This window comes from Hirundo rustica, chromosome 1, assembly GCF_015227805.2.
Source record: "Hirundo rustica isolate bHirRus1 chromosome 1, bHirRus1.pri.v3, whole genome shotgun sequence".
NCBI classification, from domain to species: Eukaryota; Metazoa; Chordata; class Aves; order Passeriformes; family Hirundinidae; genus Hirundo; species Hirundo rustica.
In genome coordinates this window covers 55,894,880-55,917,883 of record NC_053450.1, presented here as the reverse complement: position 1 = coordinate 55,917,883, position 23,004 = coordinate 55,894,880, and the positions used below count along the sequence as shown (strand labels likewise).

Here is a 23,004-nt window from a genome sequence, read left to right as displayed (position 1 = left end):
CTGAGACACAGATTTAATAGAAATTACATTTGATTCATTGGTTGATAAGGTCATATTCAGTTAGATAGTATGCCTCTTCATAGCTCTGACAATTTAAGTGTAATACATTCTGATTGTCATACCATTGACAGTCTAACCAGAGTAGGATGGGAGTATTTCATAGAACTGTTTCTGTCATTCCCTTCCCTCCTCACACTGGAGGAATCTCTGTGGTATTTCCTACCAGAAAGTGTTTCTGCTCACTCAGCGACACCAATTGTTGGGGGTTTCTTTTGCGGGAGTTTAAATTCCCCGGCATTCAGGTGGTTTTAGAGTCCTGGCCCTCTGCAAAGCTCTGTGCCAAATGCAGGAAAAGACGGAGTTTTCAAGGTTACATGCTTCGTTTATTAGTTCTTATCTTACAATTTTCTCAGTGTCCAAAAGATGGTTGCCGTGGCTCGGACATCTGGTGACTCCTCCTGTCTCTGGGTTGTCCTTATCTTTTATACTAATTGCTACGTACTCTTTATTTACTATTTATTACCAATGTCTATCACTATTACTAAAAAGGTTATCTTTACTCTGACCCAATCCTCACTAACTACTTTGTGCCAACGTCACTGCAGAAATGGAGTGAGGGAACAAGAAGGAAGAAGAAGGAGACATCGCCCCAAAATCTCCATCTTGCCCCATTCACTTCAATGCCAAAAATCCCAAACCCACTGTTTTTTCACCCTGTGATATACTAAACTACTATTTTTCACACTCTTGTGGCCTGCAATTCTTCCTGCAGTGCAAGAAGCCTCTCCCATGGACTGAAATCAAATCCCTGCCCAGGTCTCTGATCCTCCAGGGCGACCAAGGGAATGCCCTGGACTCCAACAATAAAGCAGATAGAATTAATGTCAGTATGGCTGGTTTGAACATCAAAGGTAAAAATCTGGAATGCACATCTGAGAACATAAGGAACTCTGGAGTGCAGGTACATTTTCATCAATGCTCCTGGTCAAAGGCAAGGGGTTTGAAAGGGCCAGTTGAATGTGGTGAATCAAGAAGTGGATGCAGGACTGGTGCCACAGCCAAAGTTTCAGCTGCTTAGACCATGGGACTCACATTGAGAAACTTCTGCTGGGAGATGGCGTCTGTCTGTCCAAAAAATGAAAGGTATCTCTAGTCATGGGCTTGACAAGTTGGTGAATAGAGCTTTAAAAGAAAGTTGTCAGGGGAGGGGAACCTCAGTTCTACCTACTCCTAGAAGTCAATTATATTCTTACCAATGCCTGTGAGAGATGTCCATAGCCTGGAGATGGATCCCAGGTCATCAGGAGAGCACCTGAAGAACAGTGCAAAGGAATTGCATCCACTCAATTCAGTGATTTGGTTTCATTAGAGGCCCAAATTAAACATCTTGATGTAAATGCACCCTGCATGGGGAATAAACAAGAGGAATTAGAGATGTACCTGCAAGGCTACAATCTTATTTGTATCATGATGGCCTGGTGGGATGGCTCCTGTGATTGCAGTGCTGGCATGGAATACTATAGGCCCTTTAGGAAGAACAGGCAGGGACAATGAGGAGGCAGTGTTTCCTTCTGTGCCAATGACCAGCAGGAGTGCATGGAACTTCACCTGGAGATGCATCAAGGGCTTATGGGTCAGTGTTAAAGGGAGGGCAGGGATAGGTGGCACTAGAGTGAAGGTCTTCCACACCCCACCAGACCAGGAAGACCAAGCTCATGATACCTTCTACAGACAGATAGGAGTAGCCACATTCAAAAACCCTGATCCTCTTGGGGAACTTCAACCACCCTAATAACACGTGGTCTAGTTGAAGATGACCCTGCCCACAGCACAGGTGTCGGAAATAGATGATCTTCAAGATCTCTTCCAACCAAACCCATTCTATTAATCTGTGTTTCTGTGATCCTTTTTGGCAAAGAATTGGTCTCCAAACCAGAATTTTATCCAGATTCCAGAACTTAGAAGTAATCCCTAATGCTAACGTATTCATTGTAGTTCATGGTTCGTGGAGCTCCTTGCTCCTTCCCCAGCTTCTTGGTCTCTAAGTTGTTGACATTTTTGTCTAACTTAGTTTGCAATAGATAGAGAGGATCAGTGAAAGTACGTAACCTTTTGTTCCCTACAGATAAGGAAAAGCAGAAGGTATTTGTGATTTAACCAATCTGTAAGCAGAAAAGTGTGAAACTTTCCTGTTATTCTTGCAAATGTGTTTATTGTTTAAATAGAAGTAATTATTTTTCTTCTGCTGTAAGTTGAGCCAAATGTCTTTAGCACTCTGCTAGCAGATATTTTAGAATAGTGCACATATGTTCAATTGTTTTTATAGAAGAGATGGAAGGTAGTAACAGTCAGTTTCTTAACCATGTAGATTCAGCTTCTGGAGAATGTAAGTCTGTGCACCAGTATGTTAATTAAATAAGCAAATATTCAATGAAAGCTGGTTTTAAAATACAACAGTTTTATTGCTCTGTATCATGCTATGGTGTTGGAATGGTTTTTTTCCCATTGTTTGGTTGACATTCTATGGTCTCCGGAACTGTCAAAAGTGTAAGTTTTGTGATCAAAATGGTTTTTCACATTCTTCTGAGTTTTGTGGAACCACATTTGAATACAAAAGAACAGAATGCTTCAGTAGGTTATAAGAAGTATTCTATTAATATATTTTTCCTCACTGTAGGACTAACAAATGGATTAAAGCCACTCTACTTTTGAAACAATAACTTAGATGGTATACAGGGACCTAAATGCTTTGCACAGCTCTGGGAAAAGAGTGTCAATACTTACCTGAAGAAACTGGAGCAGTTCTTCATCTCTGCTTTGACTTCAATCTGAAGAACTAAGAATACATAATTTAATTCTCACATCTGCTTTAAAACAAATGTATCAAGTAGCGTACAAAAAAATTTACCATTTTAGTTGGAATGTCACCCATCCCTGAAAAACACCATATTCCTACATCTTCAGAGTTTGTTCTATTTCAGGATGAACTGAATCACTTGTTCAGTTCAGACTTACTTTTGGGTAGAAAAAGAACAAAGCATGTTCTTTCATGAAGTATTTTGTGAAGTAATGCTCTAAAACCTACCCACTAAGCTTGAGGAACCTCAGCAGTAGCTGTACAGACTATCTATTGCAAAAGACAGGATAGGTCAGGTCTGAAAGTCTAGAGCAGACACCCAATCATAGGTAAATTTAAATACTGGAGTCTTGACAGGAGAAAAGCAATAAGTCTTTGGAGGGACAGGCAACTTTAAAGGTCAGTCTTAGAGATCATCAGATGAGTGTTGGTTTTATTGAATTCACTGGGATTAGGATTTGATCTTAATTTTGGTGCCTAATTCTCCAAAATTGCATAAAGAGAGATGACAGTGAAATGGTAACTGAGTATTTCTGACTCTTTTTATTAGCTCTCATCCTGTCTTTTGAGTGTGTCACATAAACTCCGTTAAAGTCCACTGGATCTTTAAATTTGTGAATACAAAATGAAGATTTTATTGTTTATGTAAGCTTTTTTTTTTTTTTTTTTTTTTTTTTTTTTTTTTTTTTTTTTTTTTTTTTTTTTTTCCCCTCAGTTTTATAAGAGTTAGCTTTTGAATACTTTTAGGTGATCTTTCAGCAGAGGGACATTTTGCCTTTTGAAGACTTTTGTCTATTTGGCTGATTTAAATGAGAAAATGTGTCATTATAAAAAACTTATGTTTACTTCCAAATTGCAGTTATATAAAAGAAATGTCCTCCTAATGTTCTTGACTTCTCTAGTTTATATCCATTGATTGCCTTGAATGAAAAGCTACTTCCAATATTATTATCTCTTCTCTTCAATTCATCAAAGGACTATATTGGCCAATTTTTTGTCTTTGAGACATGCATAAAAAGTGTTAAAAACAAGAGAGCTCTGGTTGAATTTTTATTTAACTCTTCTGGTATGAATTAAAATAATTACCAATTTCCATGTGTATTTTTCTAGTATATACCATCAGTAGTGTCATTCCAGAATTGTTTGTTCATTGACTAGACATTGTCTGAGTTAAAATGAGTTTTTCTGTCTTCAAAAAGCCCTTTGCACCATGAATTACCTTTCTTCAGGACATGATATGTTGCAGTTCGGTAGCAATAAATTTCACAATCAGGAATATTTTAGCCCACTGTGTAAATTTTCACTTCTCCAAAGTTGGTAAAAGTTTTCTTGTCCAAATCTCTTCAAATAGTTATTAGACTATGCATAAATTTAAGGTGTCTCAAGATAGACATCCTCAAAGACATAAAGGTTACTATCTGCAGTTAAAGTTTCACAGTAAACATGTCTTTTTTAAAGTTTGCAGAAATTGCAGCTCTGACTATCTGGGGACTTTTCTGGCGAGGAAAATAATGATTTGGGTGTTTTAGCTGTTTTGGTTTGGTTTTTGGATTTTTTTCCCCCTTTATCTTGGTTCTGTAAAACACTGCTAATATCTGTTCAGCTTTCTCCAAATTAAAGGCCAATTTAACAAGTTTTAGACTAAATATTTTGAGAACTATTTTTTTCCTCCTTCCACCTTAATCATTCATATGTCCCCATGTAAACAGATTGTTTGCACTTTGAATGTTATGTAACTGTGGGCTACTAAAAAGCTGTAAGTAAATTTTCCATGATTTTCAGTTTGATGATTTGTTTTACATCAGTCTTTCTTTTTCACTCTTTTCATTACTTAAAGTAATTCATTAATTCTTATGACCAAATTACTTTAAATCATTATTTTTTTTGCTTGTTAAAGTGATTGATTGTATTTGTTATGCATTCTATATGGAAAGTGCAAATTGCTCCAAAAAGAGGAGATATTTTTTACATATACAGATATTACAATTTACTTGTACATATGAGATGAAAAAAATAAATTAAAGGCCCTTTGTTATTGGCAGCTACTGCTTCTCTCAGGCATTTGTTACACACAACCCAGAAGGTAATCTTAGGAACCTTCTGTGAAAGAAAAGAGCTATTATTTATCTCATGAATTTTGATTTTATTAAATTTCTGCCTTGTGTCGGTGACTGAAATATTATAGTTTGTGACTTAAACTTCATGAAGAGCTTTGAAAACAGTTTTACAAAAGCTGCAGAGAAGATCACCACACCTTTAATAGACCTTCTGACTGCTCTGAACTGCTGCATGATGGAGATAAGGTAAAGTAAAAACTCAAGGCTCAGAGAAAACACTCACACAGGTGTCAAGCTTAACACCTTCAGAGTGCAGACCACAGCCTCAGGGCTATCAGCAACCAGGATGATCAGCACCAAAGGGTGGGGGGAGAGAGGCTTTAGGTGTGTGTTGAGAAGTCTCTGGTGAAAAGCAGTGAATGCCCATCCTCTGACGTGCAGACCAGCTCAGCTGAGAGGCCCTTCACCCAGGGAAAGCTTATCCACAGCAGAGGGGTGTCATGGTCCATCAAAACCTCCCCCAAAGGGGTCCCCAGACCCTGCACCAGGGCACCAGAGATGGTGCAACAGACCGTCAGTGTTGCAAGGGACAGAGTCAAACTGGCCCCTGCAAGGGAGGCACCTGGACCTTCCCACTTGCCCCAAAGTGTATATTAATCCATGGCATTCTGTACTCATCGGTGTGTGGCAGCATGGCAGTGGCAGCAGAGGTCCCTCACCACCAGGAAGAGATGATGGAGGGGAGCAACGAGACGTCACTGGGACCCTCAGATGGGCAACGTGCTTGCACCAAACACCTGTCACTCTCTCTGTCCCCCAACCCTCACACACACTTTTCTCTTTTCTCTTTTCTTTTTTCTTTTTTCTTTTTTCTTTTTTATTTTTTATTTTTTCTTTTCTTTTCTTTTCTTTTCTTTTCTTTTCTTTTCTTTTCTTTTCTTTTCTTTTCTTTTCTTTTCTTTTCTTTTCTCTTTTTCTTTTCCCTTTCCTTTCCTCTTTTTCTTTTCCTTTCCTCTTTTTCTTTTCCTTTCCTCTTTTTCTTTTTCTTTTTCTCTTTCTTTTTCTTTTTCTTTTTCTTTTTCTTTTTCTTTTTCTTTTTCTTTTTCTTTTTCTTTTTCTTTTTCTTTTTCTTTTTTCTCTTTATTTTCTCTTCCTTTTCACTTTGCCTCTTTTACTATTAAATAAAACACATCAAGTTTTTGGCACAAATATCTAAACCTCATTTGATTTTAATCACTTTTTTTGGGAATACTCTTAACCTTCAAAGTTCTTTCCACTTTGTAGAGAGAGACTTAATTTTCTTTGCTCTTCTGGGTTTAAACCAGATCCTAACACCTTGGCAGAGGGGATTTTTATCATGCATATAAAAATAATGGAGGTTTTATATGGAATGGTGGATAGATTGACTTCAAGGGATGGTTCTTGGGAAATCAAAATCTTGCATCTGATCTCTGTTGTTCTGTAATGTAATAACTGTGACCTGTTTCCTTAGCGAAATGTGTTCTAAGGCAGTAAAGCACAGATGCAAATATAGGAGTACAAAAATACAGGACTCATGGTGTTATAGGTAATACTAGGATTTTATGACAGACCCAGTGTGTTATGAAGGGTTTCTTTATTACTTCAAAAGTTTGATTCACAAATGTTTACATTTCTGTCACAGGTCCCTCATCAGTTTGTCATCAATGAGAAAAACCACAATTCTCTAGTTCTCTCAGAGGACATCTGTTTTTGAAAGGGTGCAGGTTTTATTTTCTTGCTATAGACATCACTTCTGCTGGCTAATATGTACATGGGAATTGAAGTTATCCACCTCTTTCTGTCTTCTCACAGATCTCTTACAGAATTATCTTATCTGAATAACAGTCTTCCTTCTTCTATGACCTCTGAGGAATAGTTCTCAGAAATCCTAAGAGTTTACAACAGTATAAATTTTAAAGGAGTAATAATTATAAGGGAGGGTTTAAAGTGTCTTCACTTTAATTCCAGATCTTATTGAACTCCAATTCTTTTACTTGAAAGTATGATGAAGCATATATCTCAGTAGAATGCTTTGAATCCTTCAAGAATGAACATTGCTAAAATAATTAATCAGTCTGAAACAATTTGAGTTTGTAACTTGAAAGTAAAATATAAGTTCAAAGTACTTTCTAGTTTTTTTGTCAAAGCAGCAATTAGATTTCCAGAAAAGAGAGAAAATGAAGAATGATTATAATATTTAGATGTCATAACTAAACCTGACAAACAAACAGACAAACAAACAAACAAATAAATATCTTCAAAATAGTGGCTTCATTTTCCAGCAAACTGAGCACAGTCACAGAGCTGAAAGCCTGTTTTGGTCAAGCAGCATCTTCTGAAATGAAATGCCTTATGTAGCTTCTAAAACAATGATATAAAAGCCTCTTTTCCTCTCCTATGTTCAAAGATTTTAGTCCATCATTTTCTCCGTGCAGTAGGCTGCGTTCTCCTCCATGACATGCAAAAGTTTCAGCTGGGTTCAGACTAGGAGAAAATTAACTAATTCGCAATATGAAAAAAAGTTCCAAAAAAGATGGAGACAGTGAGAGAAAGAGTAGGTAGAGAGGGGTGAGAGCACGTGGAAGCCGTCTGCTGAAAGAAAATGCCAAGTGAAGCAAAGATAAATACCTAGACAAGGAATTATGATAAAAAGGAAAAAAGAAGAAAGAATATTTTAATGGAAGTTTTAATGAAAGAAACCTAAAGCATATTCTCTCTTAATGTCTTTTATTACTGCTGACTTTAGTCTGAATGAGTAGGGACCAAGCAATTATTTTGATCTAAATACTTAATGTGCTGTCTTTACATGTGAAAACTAAACATGCTTCCAAAATATTGAATTGCCATGGGCGAAAATAAAAGACAATAAAAGAAAATAAAAAAGTAGTTGCTCATAAAGCCTAAGAAATTACATTAACTTTAGTATTTAAGGAAAACCCTGAAGCAGACTCTGAATTCAGTGCTATAGCAGCACTACTCTGAGTGCCTTTGCCCATTTCTCTGGTTTCAAAAACCTTATTGTTTTATGAAGATTTTGCTGGATAAGGCTAAAGATTTATATACATTATTGTTTTGTACACATTTTCTGGGGTTTATAATCCTGCCCCAGTTTTAGAGCTTAATTTTAAAGCCCAGTCTTGTAGCTGCTAAGACTGCTCCCTTTGGTGTCTGTGGGACAACATACCACTCCTTTCCAGGTACATTTAATCCTTCTGAGAGTACAACACAGACATAGATTTTAGACTATTTTTTAGTGCCACAACCACACATAAACTAATAAAAAAAAACCCTGAAAATATCTTAGAGAATTTTGGGGCTAAGTGATAATTCATTATCCAAGCTTAAAAATAATTGGAGTTGACCTTTTATTCAGTGTTGCAACATTTTTGGCACTTGGCCAAAAGGCAGGTTACAAGCATGAAGACAACTCATCAAGCAGATAATCATGCTATAGAAGACCACAGCATCTCTTCAGGCAGAATTTTGCTTCCTCATGACCATTCTGTAAAACCAGTTTATGCTTTGATTTTACCAAGATCTTCCAAATAAAAGTTAAAATTTAATTACCAAAAAAAAATCCCCCAAAAAACAGATCAATCACTATCAGATTGCTGCAGAGATCATATCTGGAATAGAGACAACCAACAGCAGCTAAGAAAATCAAGAATTGCTGGTTTAAGTGTCTGGAAATTGTATTTGTAGGGCTTTGTACATACCAGCACACACACCTATAATGTTATCTATTTTTAATTCTATTTTAATGAGGGATGTAATAGAAAACTCACCAGTGCTTAAAGCAACATCTTTTTCATTGTTTTCTACTAGCTAAGCTTGACTGATGGTGAAAAATTATGTGGGAATGGATTGGACTAGAAAGATACATGTGCTGCACAAAATAAACTTAAGTTAGAGCTATAATGACTGAGGGAGAACAGCCGTAGGCTAAAAGGATTAAAACAAACTGAAATCTCATTCTCTAAAAGTGATTATTTCAGCAGAAAACAATGCTATTCTTGTTTACTGTCTAGGAAACATGCATTTATAGTGGTGATAGACATTAAAATCCCTTAGGGAGATCACTATGAAGTAAACCCCACATTTTAATTGCAGAGGAATGCAAACAGTTTACCTTGAAAAATTGCTGACATAAAACTAGTCAAATTTCATTGGAGATGAGATGCAGTGTTTCAGGAAAGAATTTATTACTATTTTCAACTGGCGACATGCTAAATATTCATGTTAGAAGGCTAACACATTTTCAAAAAGCAAGACAAGTGGATCAATTTCGATCAACTTTTTAATTCAGCAGTAAACCCTACATCATGGTTGGAAACACTGATTACTAGTGCTCGTTAACTTTCATCCCTTCATGACCCAAAATGTTGAATTACATAGTAATAGACAAGAATTAAATGCACTAGTCACCAATCTACTTACCTCATACTGCACTGATATTTATTAAGAAATTCTTTATGGCAGTCTCCACCCTTCACTCTGGTATGTCTTATGTCTTGGTTTGAAAGACAGGTATCTGCTAGGGAAGAACCGGGCCTCTCTAGGTATGGAGGATTCAAATCCCCTCCCTCTAAGTTATTATAATTTTGAAAATTAAAAGGGCTTTCAGGCAAAGGTATGGGGGAAGGAATAACAATTATTCACTAGTATGTATAACAAGGCAAGCAAACAATAACCACTACAGCATTAATAATAAAGAGAACCAGGAATCTCAAGGGGCTTTGTGAAACAAATCCCCGGGCAGTCTGATCTCTTGGGACTCCGAGAGCACCGAGCTGGAATGGTGGAAACTCCTGGGCTGGTGGCTGGAATGGCGGGATGTCCCAGGCAGGTGGGGTGGGATGTCCCAGCTGGCAGGGGGGTGCAGGGCTACAGCATAGCACAAAGAGCAGTGTTGAAGAAGCTGCGATGGCTGGACTGGGCTGGCCCAGCTCCAGCAGTGCAGGTGAAGAAGCTCAGAATTCCTGGGCACAAGAGTAGATGATGGTAGATTTTTTTAGGATTGGACTTTTTGGTGACAGTGAACTCCCGCAGTAAGCTTGGCCTCTTCTCTCTGATGCCAAGAGCAAGAAGAACCAAAAACTGCCCCCAGCTCTGTCCCTTTCCTGCCCCAAAATTTGCGTGATCTTCCCCCTCCTGACTTCCGACTTTTGGCCACTTCCTTTGTGTTGGTCAAGCACCATCTAAGCACCATTACTTAATCTCCTAGCAGCTTATGGGGAAAAATTCTATGAGAAAAAAAGGAACGAACCTAACCCCCAACAACTTATCGAGATGTGAAAGCAAATGCACCTTACATCATGCTACCTACATATCAATATTCCAGTTTCTGGTAGCTGAGAAATCTGGATTCTAATTCTTGTTTTGGCACAGTTCTATTATCTTAGGCAATCAGTGGGGTCCAGATTTTCAAAATCAATCTTTAATAATTAGGTCCCTCATCACAAATATCTGAAGAACAGCACAAGAACTTTGAACTATGAATATTAACTCAAAGTATTTATTAAAATTGTGGCTGTCAGTATTTTCCAACTGTTCCTTATGCTTGAATTACTATGTCCACACTTATATACGGGAAATAACAAATCCACTAATCAGACACTGTTAAGGTCTATACATCTTTACTCAATTAATGCCAGTTATTGGCTAAATTAAAAATCTTCTTTAATAAAGGATAGATCAAAGTTAAAGGATTCCCAAATGATGAGAAGCTAAGACAAGGGAAAATAACTTTAGAAGTTTTAGACATAAACAGAGTGAAAAATTATCAGCTTAATGATGAGAGAGGAACAAGGATTTAATTCATTTCCCAAGCCATTGAACACAAAGGAGTTACAAAAGGTGCGTTTAAAATTACTCAACTTCAGATGTCTACCTCATGTCTGGACAATTGAGTCTATACTACTTATCCAAGCCTTTTTCATACACAGCAGAAAGAAAGAGACATCTTCCAGGGATGTTTTTTTTGACCCAGATCGGGCAATCTGATTAGTATGAGTTGACTGAAACTCTATAGATGTTACTTTCCCTCTGTGGCTACAAAAAGAGTTCAGGTGTCTGGTCCTTAATTAGACATTCACCTTTTATCATTTAGATTTACAAAGTCATATGAGATTGACTGTCTTGAAATGGGTTAACCTTGAACTTTGGTCTCCTACAAGCTCCTCCACCAGGGAAAAGTTTGCAACAGATTTCTTTTAACAGCGTTTCAAAATTAACAAATAGTAAATTGCAAAAGAAGAGCTAGGACAACAAAAGGCAGTGGAAAGGAAAAAAAATAAAGGAGAGACGAATGGAGAAGGATAAAGAACAAACAAAGAAACAAATTGATAGAGAGGAAGAGAATCAAAGAAAGAATGAAAAAAGAGAAAAGGAAAGACAAAGGAATAAAGGAAGAAAAGGAAAAAGATGACATGGAAAAAAGAAAAGAAGAAGTGAAGAGAAAAAAGGAAAGTATAAGAAAGATGAAAGAGAAAAAAACAAAGGTTGAAATAGAAAACAAAAAACCTAAACTCTACTTAGTGGAACAATAGAGAGCAAGAAGTATTTTGTATGCATTTAATGATTCTAAATTACACAGTTGGCATAAAGACACTATTGTTAATAGGCACTTTGGAAATGACAGTGATAATATGCTAGATTAGGCAATGACCATTTTCTGATCATTACTAGCTCTCTGTTTAAAGTAATTACTACAAGTGACCTTAATTCCAGCGAGGACTTGATTTACTGAAACTGAGCTTTCAGCATCAATGGCTAAACTGTCTCATATAGCTTTTATGTTTATACATTTATTTGTTCAGAAAAGAGAAAAAAAGAAAAGTGTCAGATAAATCTTTATCCAATGTAAATTACCACAGCTAACATGTCTGCTAAGCTGATTTGCACAGAATGGTCAATATCCACTGCAGTTCACCAAAACCCAATATTCTCTTTATTTACAAATTGGAAAATACACATACTTGCTGCAGGGAAGAGTAAAGCATGTCTTTGATTCTTTCTTGAACAAACCAAAAAATGAACTACATTCTTTCAAACGTAAGGGTACTGAGTCATATCGCAGTGTCATTTGCAAAAGAGCCCTGAGGCTGTAGAAGGCCAGCTTATCTTACTGTCGCCAGGTTATTACTAGCAGAGTTATGAATGCTTAACACTTTTTGAAGGATTTCAGAATGTCAGACTCTGACTGACAGCTTTACTTGGTGAATTCCTTGCTAATGAGTATATGGCAGTTTGACAGGTATCCCTAGGGTTCATTTAATTGCTTTATGCAAGTCTCCTTACTGAATAACATTAATGACCATTTTACATTGTATGCACAGCAGCAGCAAACTTAAGCTGCCACATTGCATTCTATCCTAACTCTCCCATTTACTAGCTCCAGGCATTTTTCTACTTTTCCCCTCCCTCCTCCTTTAGCTAAATATATATATATATATTTAAAATAACATATTGACACAAAAAGGTAACAGACTGAAGATGAATGCTTGCATGAATATCATCAAATATTTTAAAAAATGAGAAGACATACATACTGATATAAAAGAGTTATTCTGGAAACAGGCTTTTAAAGGAAAGTAAAGGCAGCAAAGGAAACACAAGGATAGATAGTAAGGTAATTTTTAAGTTCTGAATAAAACATTTATATGCAATCATGATTACTAATACCATTGTTGTTACTATTTTCATTCTTATTAAGAATTTCATTCTTATTTTCCAACAGCTTAGAAGTATACATCTGTCCCCAGAGGTACTTTAATCCAGGCAAACACTGCCTTTTTTTTTTTTTTTTTTCATTTTGGCAGTTATGGTTCCTTTCTTAATAGTTAGAGAGTCTTGCAGCAGGTGCCATTGATGTGGAATGGCAGATGTGATCTATAGAGTCATTAAGCAGCTAACCTGCTCTTGAAATGTTCATTAACAATTCCGATGTTCAGGGTATGGAAACCTTGCATCCATTCTGACTGGATAACACAGTGAAGTTGTCTTTTCTTGTGAGTCATATATCTTCAGTCTGCAAATTCCTTGCCATTTTTATTACAGCACTTGAGAAAGAAAGGCAGACTGTAGTTTAACAACTTAGAGACTTAAACACTACATCACAAATCTCCCTAAGCTATCAACTACTCTGATGGAAGAGGGAGATGAAATTAGTATTTTTATATTTCTTTGACCATTCTGAAGAGAAAAAGTCATTAAAACATTCAATAAAGCAAAATTTGAAAGAAAAAGTATTCCCACCTCATAGGCTACAAACAGTACTCATAGAAAAGGTAGCTTTTAAAACTGATACCTTCAGAATATCAAACATACAGAAAGGTTAACTCTAATGACCTAATGACAACCTCCTTCTTCTCTTTGCTTAAGAGCAAAGTACTTAATCATGAGTGGAATTTCATCAATGAAAGTCTTTAACAGAAAAAAGAAAATAAAAGGAAAAAAAGAAAAAAAAAAGAGTATAATTTTCTGGCCAAGGAAAGGAACTGACTTTTTCCCCCCTCTCATAAATGTGATTCAGTTCCTCTATACTGGTCCCCAGAATTTCTATTTCTGTGATCTACTCAGGGGTCTGGATGCTGTGCTGAAAGCCATGGAATGAATCACTATTCAGGAAATGTCAGATGTGCATAAAGTGATGCATTAGCACAGCTGTTGGAACTTCCCACAAGAAACTGAGAAAAAAATAGGGTAATTTGCTGTTTTCATAGCTAGGCATTGACTAGGAGACTTTAATATTAACTTGGGCTTTGTCAAACACTTCCTACGTACCCCAAGAGTAATTGTGAAAGGCAAAGTGTTGTTCCATGAACTGCATGTTTGTTTCTTTCTAGAAAAGCAGTTTCAGATACATATTTTAAAAAAGTATAATCAACTGTTGAATAATTATAACTACGAATGAAACATGAAAACGCTCTTATGGCATTTATATGACTGAGACAATGATCAAGAAGAACAGAAAATTACGTAATGGAGACACGGCTCTTTGACTTGACATTGAAAAAGCAGCTCTATGGTAAGTCAAGAGTCATATCATAATAATAAAGCAATTAATAAATCTAAAGTTTGCAGGTGCCAAGATCTGTCTTTTACCACCTTGACCTCTGCCTATATTTATCTGAACAGCACAGAAGGCATACATCTTATTCTATTATAGTTCAGGTCCCTTCTCTCTTCTCAAAGAAGCTTAATATTTTTTATAGAAAAATTTACTTGGTTGCATCTTACAGGTAAGGCTTTGAGTGGGAAGCCAGTGATAACAATTCTTGATAAAAATTTGATGGATAGTCTCTGTGGTGAGACATCATTAGAATGTGGACAAAGTGCAGCAATGATGATTCATTCCATTCTCCATCAGGAAAAATCACCACCAGCTATCATTGTGCTGAATGGCACTATTTTATCAAAAATAGATATAAGGATTTGGGATGAAGAAAAATATTCTTATGTCACCATTCCTGAAAAGACCTTCTACCCTCTGTTCCCTCACTTGTTGTTTTTCATGGAGAAAATAAATCAGTTGTGCGAAAGTAATAGATTATGCAGACTATTAATTATTATCATCATACTTTCAGGGCTTCACTGACAACACTCACCTTGTGATTATGTTGTGTGCAGGTAAAAACATCTGCTGGATTAATGACAAATCTGTCAGTGCCTTTATCCTCTGCCCTATTTGAAATTATTAAACTCATCGAGTGTTTGCTTAATCTATTTTTCTTTTTCATATACCATGCTCACTGCCTGGGGCAAACCCATCTAATAATATTCAATTGAATAAAACCATAACTCATGACCCAATAAATTATTAAAAAACTCTGCATTGCATCAGATTCGTCATTCATCTTACCACAGTGGCAGAAAGCCTACAGAATTCCTTAACAGTTCTTGCTGTGATAAATAGTTCTATTAAAATTTATGAATACAGTGGTATATATTAACACATATTTTGTTACTGAATTATCTGTCATAACTTTTTGTTTACTTCGTGCACCAACATGTTGCATTAATAATTTCATTTGTCTGCAAAACTCACATTCAGCTATCATCATATGTTTTATTGATTTTTAACTTAACCCTGAGATCCCTTCAAAAACATGATCAGAATGCTGTTTTGCATTGTTTTTGCTCATATTTTCAGTCTTAATTTCTTAAGAATTATTAACCTCTATGTACCTATGAAGTGATTAATTACAAAACAAAGTTAGAACTTTCTTGACACACAATAGAAAGAATAAATAATGATTAAGTAAGTAACTGCCATAAGGCTGAAAGATAACGTATTAGGAGATATCAGCCTAGAAGTGTGTGGAGTGAATGCAGTTTTTTTCTGCCCCATACTCTTTTGATTTCATTAAATCATAGAACCAGAGAATTGTTTAGGTTAGAAAGCACCTTAAAGATCATCCAGTTATTCCTCTGCCATGGGTAGGTGTAGCAGGATTTTTGGAGACAGACACAGAGAGGCCTGAAAGTGCTGGGAAAGTTCTGTTGTTTTAGCACTGTCAAGGACGTTGAGCCTGAGAACCATGACACTGAGCCTGAGAACCAGCTTTTTCCCTCAACAAAGTGTAAACAGGTAACTGCAAAGGAATGCTTATGCAGATAACACTAGCCAGTAGCGAGTAGTAAAATGCCACGTGAACAGCTAGTGCACAAGAATGATATATGTATAAAAGAACCCTGTGTACCCTCAATAAATGGAACATTCACCACTACTTCTGTGAAGAAGGTGTTTGACTCTGGCTGTTCCCCGTGTTTTTGGTTTTGTTTTCATTTTGTTTTTCTTTCTTTTCAAAAATCACCTTCAGGTAGGGGTGTCACCCACTGGGTCAGGTTGCCAGGGCCCCATTCAAATTGGTCTTGAACATTTCCAGGGATGGGGCATTCACAGCTTCTTTGGATAACCTGTGCCAGTGCTTTACCACCCTTTGAGTGAAGTCATCCATCATTACAAGTGATACTGCCTGTCATGGAGAATTTTCAGAGAAAATACTTTCATAGCATAATGAAAAGTAAGAAATTTGCCATTTTAAATTAATTTCAGACTCCATCATCCTGAATTTGCAATAGCAATCTTGTTTCTCCCTAGGGGGAAAAAAAAATCCAAAACATATACATCCCTTCCTATTTTCCTTTGCAAGATGAAGCAACTTCACTTTAGAGGCAGCCGTTCTTCCATGAGGAGGGGTATGAGAGACATCATTGATCTCATAACCTTTTATTTGATATAGGCTGAGGGATGAAAGTAGTTAAATTGCATCTTACAGCTCTTTAGCAGAAAAACCTTCAAAAATCCCTATCAATGGACTACATGCTCATCAGAATAATGATGGAAAAACTATTCACAGCATATACAGAGTTACTGTCTTCCTTTCCTACTCGCTTTTGAATTTATTCCTTCCTGCAACATACTTTCTGAACACTACAAAAAGGTATATAACCCAGAAGTATTTTTTTTGATAATTACTGGTTTCAGACCAAGACAGATATTTTCTGCAGATAATACTAGTCTCTAAGTAATCTCCCTTGCCTGTACACCATGTTTTGACTTGGTCACAAAGCCCCAAAGATTCTTGTTAAAAACTGACTTACATGAACAGTAAAGATATATTTTAGAAAATTTTTTAAATCAAGGCACCTAAATACTCATAAACCCATGTAATTTATTAGAGGGCAAAGAAATCAAAACTGATTTGGGGTAATGCGCTTCGACCATTCATATGATTGATGATGTAGAACCACTCTGTTTTGGTTTAAAAACAGCTAAAATAAGTAAATGCATTACTGGTTTTTAAGGCTTAACAGAGTGTGGCTAGGAAAACAAAGTTACTAAGTATATTTTCAAGGAGAACCTTAAAGACAAAGCCACACTTGATAATGGAAGGACCGATATGAATTCAGCTCTTTGAGATGACTGTATTTGAATGCTCACTTCAGTCCCTGAAAGATAATTGCAAGTCCTCAAAAAAGCTGCATCTCCCAGGGTTTGAGAGCCAGAGAGCAGCCAGGGTGGGCCCAGGAGCAGTCTTTGCTACTCTAGCACAGAGTGAGAGGAATCAGTCACCTCTGCCTAATTTGAGCCCTCATTGTGTTTAATCTAAAATTTCTTTTATTCTACATAGTTTTAAAGACTTCCCACTGGTGCTCTGCATCGTCCCAGAGGAAATGCTTCTTGTTTGCCTGTGGTCAGAAAGATTCAGTGTCTGCAGCAGCAGCACCATGGGGACATTCAAAATGCACAGTTGATGTATAATGGCACATTTAAGAAAGATGCCTTTTTTGTAGGGATGTAGGCAGATAGAAAAAAAACATGCGAAATAATTGTGTGCTCTTGACTTTGTGTTCTCTGAACCCAATAACCTCATCAAAAAGCAACTTTTAGCTGCAGTTGCATCACAGCAGGAATAGCAAATTACAGGAGCAACACAGAGGAGTTCTGATACAAAGTCTTCTTTGTCCCTCTGCCTTGCCTTTTTCACCTTCTTCCCCTGCCCCTCCCCTCCCCCTCAAGATTACTTACATTTTTCCTTATAAGCCTTATCAGTTAATAGATATCTTTCTCTCTGCTCCTGAAGAGTCCCTCACCCTCAATGCCAGAACAGCGCATAAGAGAATGATACAGATAGTAAATTGATTGTTTTGGTCCAGAAAAAGCTTTAATATAATTAAAATATTCAGAAGTGGATATGCTGGCACTCAGGTGGCCTCTGCTCTACAAGAAGGCCCTAGCTCTGCTACATAAGCCCTAGTCTGAATATTTGCCATTACCTCCAACCAGGACAGCAGCAGAAGAAAGCCATGCTTGTACCTCGAGGGATGATTCTGCCTACAAGAGAGCTTTGAGTTCAAACGAGATCACAGCTAAGCGATCAGTGAAGAAACTGAAAATTTTTTCCCAAGAAAATCCTTCCTCTCAGACACCAGATTCAAACAATATGGATTAACCAGTTTATTATATCTGCCACTGTGACTGCAAAACCCTGATGTCTTGCTGTATTAGAAAGATGGCTGAATGAGTCTGTTGTTAAGCATGTTTTATTTAATCATGTTTCACCTTTCTTTTGCCACTTAGAGATGAGCACTGCCATGGTGTTCTGCCATTCAGCTTCCCTTCAACTTGCATGGAAGACAGAACAGCCTTACTAAGAGGTTTGTTTATGCAGCTTCTAGCAGCACAGCTGTTCTTGCTTGGGGGGGATTTCTCAGTGCTACTGCTATGGAAATTGGAGATGATAGGGAGTCTGCAACATCCCTTCATCCCTAGAGTGACAGCTTAAACAAAAGTTGATTCTGTAAGCAGGCAGTCAGAGAAAGGGCAGCACATCCCTATTTCAACACCAGCCCACATGCTGCCCAATCAAACACAGCTGCATCATTTAGGCTTTAAAAAGAGAGGAAAAGTGCCTTCCACCTACAGTTTTCTAGTGTTAACAAGGACGTATATTTTGGGGATATACATCAACAACCTGCAAATTTTGATGAGGCAAATATATTCAGTCCCTTTGGCTTCAGAAATTTTACCTCAATTTCATTTACCTTATAATTTCTAGGGGAAAAAAATACATGCAGATTGAAAAAAAATTAAGCAGCCTTTATTTGAAGCATAATATGATCCAAGTATGCCCTTATATGAACAAGAAGATATAACTTCATTCAGGCCAGATTTTAAGCTGGTAGAAGTTGGCAGAAATCCCTGACCTTCACTATTCATTGATACTTAGACAGTTTTACACCCCAGGACTTGGCTGCAGCATGCAGAAGAGCAATAAAATAAAATTTGCTTATTTGGCTTTTCCTTCATCAAAGCATTCTATTCTTTGCAGCCAGTTTTATCTACTTTACAGGGAAACAACTGGAAGTCTACAACACTTTTGTTTCCAAGGTTCTGAAGTCCAAGTAAACCCCTCCATCCAAGACTAGATCCTTCTGAAGGTGTAATTCCAGAATGACGTGTGGAGTGGGAAACTCACTTTAAAATAGGAAGATTTTAAGGTCTCTGGATCTGTACCTGACAGTATTGTAATTTTCAGTTAATAAATTTATATAAGCTGTGGCAATATACAAAAGTATGGGAAATTAATCCCGAAATAATAATAATAATATGTCGCAGTGCCTTTCTAGTGAGTGAGCACTGACCATCGCTACTGCAGGCTAGCTCAGTTCCCATGACACTGCAGCAACGTCGAAGGTCGGGTCGGCAAGCCACGCAAGCCACCTCCTCCCAGTGGGGTCTTTTCCCCCAACACAGCGACAGGCGGCAGATGTTGAACGCGACCACATCAGCAAAAGGAAGGGCCGACTCTTCTGTGCAGGGTATAAGCCAGTTTATTGTAGGGGGAGCACAGAGCTCTGCACCTCTGCACCTGCTGCCCAGAAGAGCGCAGAGAGCAGCTGTGCAAGAGTTTATAAGGGAGGGTGTAAACAGGGGTGGCGACAACCGGTCAGCCAATTACATAAAAGATGGGCTCAACTGGGGGTGTAAACTTCGCAACAAGGAACCAACCACAAAATGGCGGGAGGGGATTTCCAGGGCCCCAGCCTATCACTCGACGCCCTCCCTGGAGCTTTCCAGAAGCCAGGGAAGGGTCCTGGAGTGATAGACAGGGTGCCCAAGGGGAGAGAGAGGGGATTGACAACTCGGGACAAGGGGGAAGGGGTGATTGACATAAAACAAACAGAGATCTCTTAACTGTAAACAAGTTGAAACCATTACACAAGATAGGGGGGGTACAAGGAACAAACCATTACATAAAAACGTATTTAAACTCATATAAAACAAATAAAACCAATTGCACACCACCACAATAATAAATAAATAAATAAATAAATAAATAAATAAATAAATAAATATTAAAAAGTAAGCCTGGTTTATTTTCTGAAGTATACTACAGTGTGCTTTCTTCTGGAACATTATGCCACTACTACTGATATCAAAATTATTTTAGTCATGTAATAACCTAAATATATATGTATATCATTATAACCCTCTATCAAAGCTACTTTAATGTTATTTTGTGTACAACAGAAGAAACTTAACTGCTTGTATAAAGGTAAGATACAAGCTGGCATTATATACATTTCAAACTAATACAATACTGGGACTAAAATTGTCATCTTCCTCACACTGTGTGCTCGAAAACTGTACCCCTTAGAGTATTGCGTAACAGTTTGTTTAGGATACAGATTTTGACAAGAGCTCATATTGCATGATCTTTGTCCAGGTATGCAGGTCCACTGTGCCCCTATGAAATTTGAAATCTATGAAAAAAAACCAATAAAGTGGATTGAAAGGTATGTTATCCCCTATCTGTGGTCTCATTCATTAGGTTTAACTTTGGGAAGAATCAACAAACATACCCCTACCTTTCAGGGAGCTGACCTGTAATCCTGTAAAACGATTGCCCTGATATATTCACCAGAACACCAACCCTTACGAACTTGCAAGATCCATTCAAAGCTATCAACTAATCAGACTTCAACCAAAGCATAGCAAAAGAGGGAGATGTGGGCAGGGAATTTAAAATTTTAGTGGCTAAAGATCTTAATCACTTGGGAAAAGGAAACAGCATCTAAATTATCCCTTCCATCTGTGTCCCAAGACTACAAAATGTTGAAATCTGAATTACAAGCTGTAAATGTCACATCAGACATTTAAGGGGGTAACAGATGAATAGAAAGAAAAAAAAAAACAAAACCCCCCACAACAACAAAAAAACCAACCAACCAAAACAAAACCCAAAAGAAAACAAAACCAAACAAAACCAGGAATGAAATAGAGTAGCTATATATATATATATACTTTCAGAGAAGACAGATATGAAGGTAAAAGTACTAGGATTCTATGACATCTAGGCAATAATAAAACCCAAGCACTTAGCATAAATAAAACAAAAGGCAGTTTCAAATATCTTTAGGGAAGAATAGTAAAGAAGTATAGTTGAAAAAATATTCTATATACTCCTATTTGTGACAGAAAATTGAAATATTATGAGAAATGCTAATAGCTCCGAGTACCTTCCAATTATAGTAGACTTTCACTTTTAAAGGTGCATATTACAGAAGAAATGTTACTAGTAGAAAATGTGCCGAATGTAATAGGAGGAAAATATTTTCTCCAAATTTGCACAGATTCAAACAAGAGGGTGTCACAAGGGAAGTTAATCTGGACAAGCTCTGATTTAGTGGAAGCAATAGAGAAAGGATCTGGAACTGATTATAGAAAAAACTTAATTGTTTCTGGGATGTGCTGGAAAAGAAAATAACCAAGAGGCAGAAAGATTTCATGCCGTTTCAAAGAAATCTGTGTTTAACTAGAACACTTTAAATATTTTAGATTCCTAAAATGTGTGTGCTAAAAATGTAATTAGAAATACGTATTTTGTGATAATTGAAAAAACAGAAATTATTTTAAATATAAACAAAACAGTTCAATAGTACAGAATTCAAGGCCATGTATTTTTCAACAGTGACATAAACCTCTGCTAGGAGTTTATACTCTAGAACAGCCTAAATTTGGATAGATTGCTTCACCACAGAAGTGATGAACGAGTTTAAGTTGTACAGTTCAGTACTGGAAGAAGAAATACAATCTGAGAAGTGTAGAAGGAGGATATGATAACTTTTTTTTTTTTTTTTTTTTTTAATTTTCTATTCAGGGAAGTAAACTGCATTTCTTTTACTAGAAATTCTGCTACTTTCCTTTAAATGCAATAACATTCCCTTTATTTATCTCTTTTCTTCAGGCTGCTGGAAAAGGACCTTGTTGGTATACCAGTGTGTAATTCCCTTTTCCCTGGCTGAATTGTCAAGAATATGTCCTACTTACACTTCCTTATGGTACTGATAAGGTTCATACAGTCTTGCCACTTTTGGTCTTTACTGATGGACCTTTCTATGTTGGTTTTGCCTTTTTTATTATTTCCTAAGATAACTACAAGCTTCAACAGAAATAAGAATCTTCCCAGTGCTACCTATCTCATTATTTCTTTTTTTAGCATTCATGTCAGCCCAATGATTTTATATTTTTTTCAAGAACAGCAAATACAGGCACATCTTGAGTGCCATACTTACTCCGCTCTGGCACATATTAGTAATTACACAAACACACACAAGCATTTCAAATGTAATTTGTGTATTGGTGTACCCAATGGAAATCATGTAGTGTGCAATGTTAGGAAGCTGACTCGACACAAGGCCTGGTACTTCCTGCCTTCATTAGGACAGCTATTAAACCAATACAGTATGTAAGGGTAATGGAAAGAGAACCAGAAGAGTTTTTTCTTCCTTAGGCTGTCACATTTCCAAAGCTGTTGCAGGGAAAAAAAATGCTAATAAGCCTAATAAGCAAAGGAGAGGCTGTTTAACTTCCGTCATTATTTGACTATTCTTTATTATTAATCTGAATACTTAAGCTACTACTTGCCCCCTTTTTTCCTGATCTGTTTTTGTGCCTCAGCCTGGTTGCTGCTGAAATACGAAGAATATGCATATGAAAACTAGCATGTTATTACTGGAGCTTACAGGGAACAAAGAAAATGGTGCCAGACTTTTTATGTTAGTCAATTACAGGATGAGAGACAACAGACAAGAACTTAAATACAAGAAATTTTGTTTAAATGTAAAAAGAAAAAACAAACCAAACAAACAAAAACCCAGAAAAACAAACAAACAAAAAACCAAAACAAAACAACAAAAAAAAACCCCCACAAAACAATAAAACAAAAAACACCAAACCAACCTTTTTTGTTGTGATGGTGGTCACACACTGGAACAACTAGAGAGGTTGTGGAGTCTCCATCCTAACAGATATTCACAGACCAACTGGACATGAGCCCTGAGCAGCCTCCTGCAGAAGAATGACCTTATTCTAGACAGGGGGTTGGACTAGATGATCTCCAGAGGTACATCCTAGCCTCAGCACTTCTGTGGTTCTGGGATGGTGCGTTTGTTCAGGATTGCTTTTCCTGAACAGATAATTGTCACGCTCTGCTTCTGTATATTAAAATTCTTTATTTAATGTCTCCTTCCTGTTATTTTTGCTAATGAGGCATAGTA

The 23,004-nt window shown here is 37.0% G+C and overlaps 1 long non-coding RNA gene across 1 annotated transcript; it reads right to left on the bottom strand.

The window, feature by feature from the left end:
- Window positions 1-1,364: 1,364 nt before the first annotated feature.
- Window positions 1,365-22,771, bottom strand: LOC120749352 (uncharacterized). The gene is made up of 3 exons (XR_005699634.1): window positions 22,688-22,771; window positions 2,785-2,836; window positions 1,365-1,403 (listed from the first exon to the last, which is right to left on the bottom strand). It is a non-coding gene; the product is annotated as an uncharacterized LOC120749352 (long non-coding RNA).
- Between the last annotated feature and the right edge of the window lie 233 nt (window positions 22,772-23,004).